Below are 6,137 nucleotides of genomic sequence, written 5' to 3'. Positions count from 1 at the left end.
CACCAGACAATGCAATATATTTTCAAAGCCAATTCCTTCACAGCCCCTTCTGCGTGAACCCTGACACGCACCATATACACGCACCTGTACACTGTGTACACACTCAGGACAGGAGAACTGGCCAAATAGTGCAAAAATTATGTTCACTATTCAGGAATGCTTGGAGCTGACCATGTTCAAATGCCCTTACTATGGCCACCTAAAGACATTTGAAAAATGGTCATTTCCAGGGAATACCAGCATTCTTCCAAAATAGAAAGCTGATGAGCAAATATGGTTATTTGCTGTACACAATATATCAGTTACAGTTTTCTGTTTTTCTCAAGTTCAATAACTCAATCACTGAGCAAAAACAAGTAATTGTGAGCCATAACACATCACAAGTGGCAAATGCAGAAATGTCAGAGCAAACATCTTGATGCCTGATGCTTAAAATTCTTCATCCAAAACTGTCTGGCAAATACTTGCAAATAACTAATTTGTTTACAGCAGGAGAAAAAGATATTGTTCATCACATACATCTTGCTTGTCTTAGCCAAAGCTAATCTGTACCCAGATGTGGCACAAGCCRTTTTCACTAACCCTTCACACTCAAAAGGGTCACATGCAAATAGATATATTGTCAGCACACGTTTGAAAAACTACTCTGTACACTGTCACAAACTTTAAAGTTTTGCTCCAAGAGGAATGGATAAAAAGGCACTTTGAATACTGCACAGTTCACAAAAGCTATCCCTTTTAGCTGTTATCTGTAGCACAGAGTTAGCAATAGCTGCGGATAAAATGATGGGAACGCTACAGGACTGTGGCAACTGACACACGCAGTAGCAGTGACAGCCTGGCATCAAGGATCACCAACTGTTTGACACAGCCATACAAAGATGCACAGGCATGTGCACTCAGAAAATAGATCCTGGGTAAACAAGAGAGTAGATTTTATCGGTTTTGTGCCCTGAGAAAGACCAAAAGAGCTAAATTTCAAACCTGAGGCTCAATTTGTGAGAGACAGTCTGCTGAAGTATTAGCTTGGCTTTATGGGAGCAATCATCAGAATTTCAGTTGCTAACGTTCCAGCCATATGGTGGCTTGCATCCCATCCTCAGCAGACTAACAGATGTGCCAGCAGCTGAAGGGGCAAAGAGCTGGGTTCTATCACACATTTCATTTTTCACTACCCAAAAAAAACTTATGAGGAAGTTAGAGCCAATGACTGAGGGTGAGGATTGGGAGAAAGAGATCTTTTTAAGTTCCCCTCTCCCCTTGTAAGTATATCAAGTATGCAGACGCTTCGTACATGTGCTTTGCAGCCAGAAGCAATGCTGGCATTGCTTCCACTGTGCACAGGTTAAGGCTGTACTCACCCTAAAATAAAAAGTCTAATCCATTGTAAATACTCAGAAGACACTCAAGTCTATTAGCACCCAGCTGCTTGTTTCTTCCCTTCAGTTTTTAAAGGAGTCTGTCTTTGTAGCACAGCCTCTAATCACAATTACAGCAAAATGCTGATTAAGATGCAGATGGGAACATCATAGGAAACAAATATAAAATTGTCTTGACAAAGTAACTGAATACATTTATAGGTAAGGTATTGCTTTTAATTAACCTTAATTTCCAAAGAATTATTACTTGCTCAAAAGAAATCTTTATGTATCCGTGAATTATTGAGTGCAAGATTCTCCCCCTCTCTTCTGTTAATGCCTCAGAGAGTAGAGCCAGTATAACTCATCAGGGACTTTGCTGCATTTCAGTGAAAGAAGGCTCATTGTTCCAACATATTCAGGGTTTTCATTATAACCACATAGATTATATCAATTCTCACTGAGTGAACCTGGAAATCAAGTCCCACATTGGATTAACCTACAGACTAACTTAAACATGTTGTACTTCCCAGAAGTAATCTGTGTTTGCACATGTGTACATAAAGACATATACACACTGGCTGTATGCACACCTATGCAGTTATACCTCATTCTAATCAGATTTGTAGTATGCTTCTTGAAATACAGTAATGCAATCTGAGCCATTCGTTCCTCTCTTTATAAAACAAATAGGACTCTATTAGTATCTGCCTCGAGGAGAAGTCCAGGAAATAGTGCACAACCCTGGCGAATGGACTTGCTTAAGGATGTTCTTTAGCAAAAGGCTGCAGGACAAATCTTCCCTCCACATTATTCCGGGTTGAGCCTCCCATTCTCCCTACTCCCTCATTCTCCACTATTTCCTACTTCCCATGACTGCTGCTCACAGTATGCATGTGTCCCTATCGTTTGCATCATTCCTCACAGAGGAAATAGCCTGTGTTGTTCCTTTCAGAACCCAGTGCACATGCGGTGGGATGAGATAGGAAGCACGAGATACCACAACTCGTTTCATGACAGGCCAGCTCTGGAAGAGCAACTTGAAGTCCTTTCTGGGATGGTTAATGTCTTTCCAGATCCTTAATAATTCTATTGACAGAAAAAAGGTTTTAAACTATTCCTTCATCACCATCAYCAAAAACAACTTCCAAAGAAATTTCATAGCCCTTTTCAGCTAAGACATGAGTCTCCATTCTTCACCCTTCGCCTGGGAACCTGAACTACCAGGCACATCAGCTTCAGTCCCCACGCTCAGGATTCTCCTACTCATTCTGGTGAGTTTTCAGCTCTATCTCAGGAGGCAAACAAAACCTTTCAGAGGACTAAGACACTCTCCCACCTCTGTGCTCGTTCTGTCCAAGGAGTATGCAGGGATGATATGTCCAAGTCTCTTCTGGATTTCCAGCAGTCCTGGAAGCGGTCTCCACGCAGTGCTCAGGGTCAACAGCAAAGCAGGACTGACAAGAGTGTGCATGCCTGGGTGAATGCCGAAGCTAGAAACCTTCACAATTTCAGTGTGGCTGGGTGTTTTACTTCATAAGATGTGGGTTACAAGAGAGGTTGTTACAGGGAGTAGCTGACARCCCATCCATCTATGTTGCTACAGTATCTAGGCACTGTTATCTAATTTCAGATTACAGTTGATTATGGAAAACATTTCTTTATAAAATCATTGGCCCTTTAGTAGCACTAATACCCTCTTTTGTGACATTTCCTTGGATTGTCACAAGAGCCAGGGTTTGCACTGAGAGATTTACCAAAACAATTACATAGCTATAGCATACTAGCATAACTTCCACTTTGGATACTCTTCTCCTGAAAGATAAATTTTTTTGATCTTTTTTGTATTACGCAAGTGGTGAAAGGCATTATTATTATGGAACAATAATAGAGATCATATGGTTATACCTACAGCAGTTTAACTCTACGGTTAAATTACTTCTATAACTTTTTTCATGCAAACAGACCCTCTTTTTCAGGCGCTAGCATTCTCCATTCTTCCAGTACTATGTCACAGAAAAAATTCCTCTGAAAATAGTAAAGAAAATCATAGTGCAAAGAGAGTCTGTAATCAGAGCTCCCATTAGACCAGGCGTTTTGGGACTCTATTTGTCTCCTCATGGAATAGACAGGAAGTGTGACTCTTCCTCCCAGCTGATTTCTGCAAATGTCTTGATCTGTAGCCCATTCATGAGCAACCCACTGCAAAAATTAAATCTTCACATTTCAAGTTGTTTTGCTTAGGCTGGATGTACTGTTCACAAAATGATCTAGCTGTTGGAAGCAGGCTTCCTATATGAATATCTGTAACGACAAATTCAAAATTCCCTTTCCATTTATATTCCTGGAGTTCTCTTCAGACTTGCTGCTGCAGTAGCTACCATTAAATGCCGCTAAATCAGTAAATCCATTTATTGGAATAGTCATACAGAACTGCAGGAATGAGGCACAAACTTAATCCAATTCAAACCTCTTCTAATCAGGAGAAAATAAACACTCAGCTCTGTTCTCCATGAAACTTAAGTGAAAAAGGGTGGAACTTTAAGGATACATATGGTAAAGAAAAGTGCATTCAAAAAGAAATACAGAAAAACTGCCAATAACTTAACAGGGACAAGAAGGTGAATGGTGTTCCAAACACTCCTTTAGCAAACCACTGAAAACTCCTCTGGGATTGTCCAAGACCCCTGATCCAATATTCTTCCTTCCATCAGCTCCCTGAAACACTCAGCAGTAACATCTGGAACCCCCATCCAATTATAAGATGAAATACTGGAGGATCAAAGAGATAGTTTCCCAGCTCTCATGAGAACAAGCTGGAGCGTGGGATAATTAGCAGCTTCTGACTGCTGCTAACCACCTCTCCCTCTTTAGCATTTTTCCCTGGCCTTCTTACCTGTATGTACAGTCCCTTTTGCCTCCAGAGTACCAAGTTCCCTGCATGTGTGTCCCTTATTTGACTCGCCTGTCCTGACACATCCCAGAAGTTTATAAGGGTCTCTTCCCTCCTCTCCCCATTAACCAGGAGCAAAGCCTTTTGGGACACATTACCACTATCCCGGGGGGATGCAACAGATGGAAAAAAAAATTGGTTCAGGAGCTCTGGGAACCCTRAAGCATCTGCAGACAAGTAGGTAGCAACAAGACTGAAACACAGTTAAACAATAACAAAATAATATTTACTTTGCTTCTTGTATTCTCTTGTGTCCAAGGGTTTTTGGTCAGGATGAGAGATAAAGTTCACTCTGAGGAGGAAACATTTGCTCCCTAGTTCCCACTTCTTTTGAACTAGCTAATACATTGCAATCCGTGCAGAGGTTTCAAGTCTGAAAGGCACCTTAACAATAGCGGGGACTTAAGCTGTCAGGAGCAAGATTGAACTGTGGGTTGCTTGCCCTTGCAAGAGAAATGTGTTGCATGACTGTCACATGTGGGGACCCTAGAGTTGCATTGCTGGAATTGATTTAAATGCCGACTCTTTTCAGGAAGAACAACATTGAGCAATTCTCCACTGTCAGAGGGGCAGGCTAGTACAGAAGGTAAAGCCTCGACTGGAATCCCACTGTCACAAACTTAGAAGCAAGAGCATTCTCCCCATATGCTGTGGCAATTCTCCACAAGAGTGGGGCGTTTCTTTCTGACAAGTCAACCAATAAATCAGGCCTTTCCCCGATGCTGTAGTGTTCCTGTCACATCATTTAGAGCAAACTCATATCACAACCGCAGACACAAAATCCAGGGAGGGACCCCAGTCATACTGACGACTGACAGGGGAAACAAACTGCTTGGGCACACAAGAAATTTGCATGCAAAGAAACAAACAAACTGAAATAAGGGTAAAATGTTAATGAAGACCTGGTAAGCACTAAGAGATCCTTAGATTAAAGGTACCCTAGAAACATAACTCAGCCAGTAACAGCAGATAAGGTCAGCCTAGGGACTGTATTCATTTTTATCTTAAAAATCCAACTTTGCATAGAGAGACTCAATAAAAACACAATCAATGTAAATCACATAACAGTGTCACCATGTGGATTTAGAGTCATTCTGTTTCAAAACCAGCACACTACATGGTTGCAAGGGTGTTCCAGAGAGACACAGGTCTGACCCCATTCTCCAGTCCAGGTTGTCCACTACCTGAGCTGTGCGCACACGCGCACACACCCCAGAGCTCTCCAAAGGATATCCCAGGCAAATTTATGGTCTCGCTCTCATCGTTTGACCTACAGGCATGACTGAGTGCTGAGGTGAGCTACGGCCCTGTTCTTTTGCAATCCCTCTTCAAGCTCAGCTCTGCCTAGCTACAGGGAGGCTAAGACGAAGAATGCAAATGGAAGACATAACTGGTCACAACGCTCTTTGGGCACAAGCCCACTCTGACCTCTTTGTGAAAGCATGGGCGATAGTTACTGAGAAGTCTGGAAAACAAATTTCTCCCCTTTGCTCGAGTGGACTTCTAGCTGATGCATCAGGAGGTGATGAGCTTGTCTGGGCTATCAGGAGTTTCAGCTCACCGATAGTCAATCGGTGCTGAAGTCCGGGCCGGTGTGCCCCAACCGTGTCTCTGGTTCCACCATGGAGTAGAAACGTGAACAGAAATACAGCGACTGGACGCCTTTCCCTCTAACTCAGCTCCAGAGCGCTTTTTAACCGCCGGCGTTCCCGCAGCTCTCGGGAGAGCCCCTTCTCCTCCGCCGGCACCAAGTGCCCCGGCGACACGCGTGCCGGTGCGGGCGGGCCGCAGGGGCAGGGGCAGGGGCAGGGGCAGGGGCAGGCTCC

The sequence above is a fragment of the Apteryx rowi genome, unplaced genomic scaffold (genome assembly GCF_003343035.1).
Source record: "Apteryx rowi isolate R43461 unplaced genomic scaffold, aptRow1 scaffold_38, whole genome shotgun sequence".
NCBI lineage: Eukaryota > Metazoa > Chordata > Aves > Apterygiformes > Apterygidae > Apteryx > Apteryx rowi.
Note: the sequence above shows the minus strand (reverse complement) of the source record.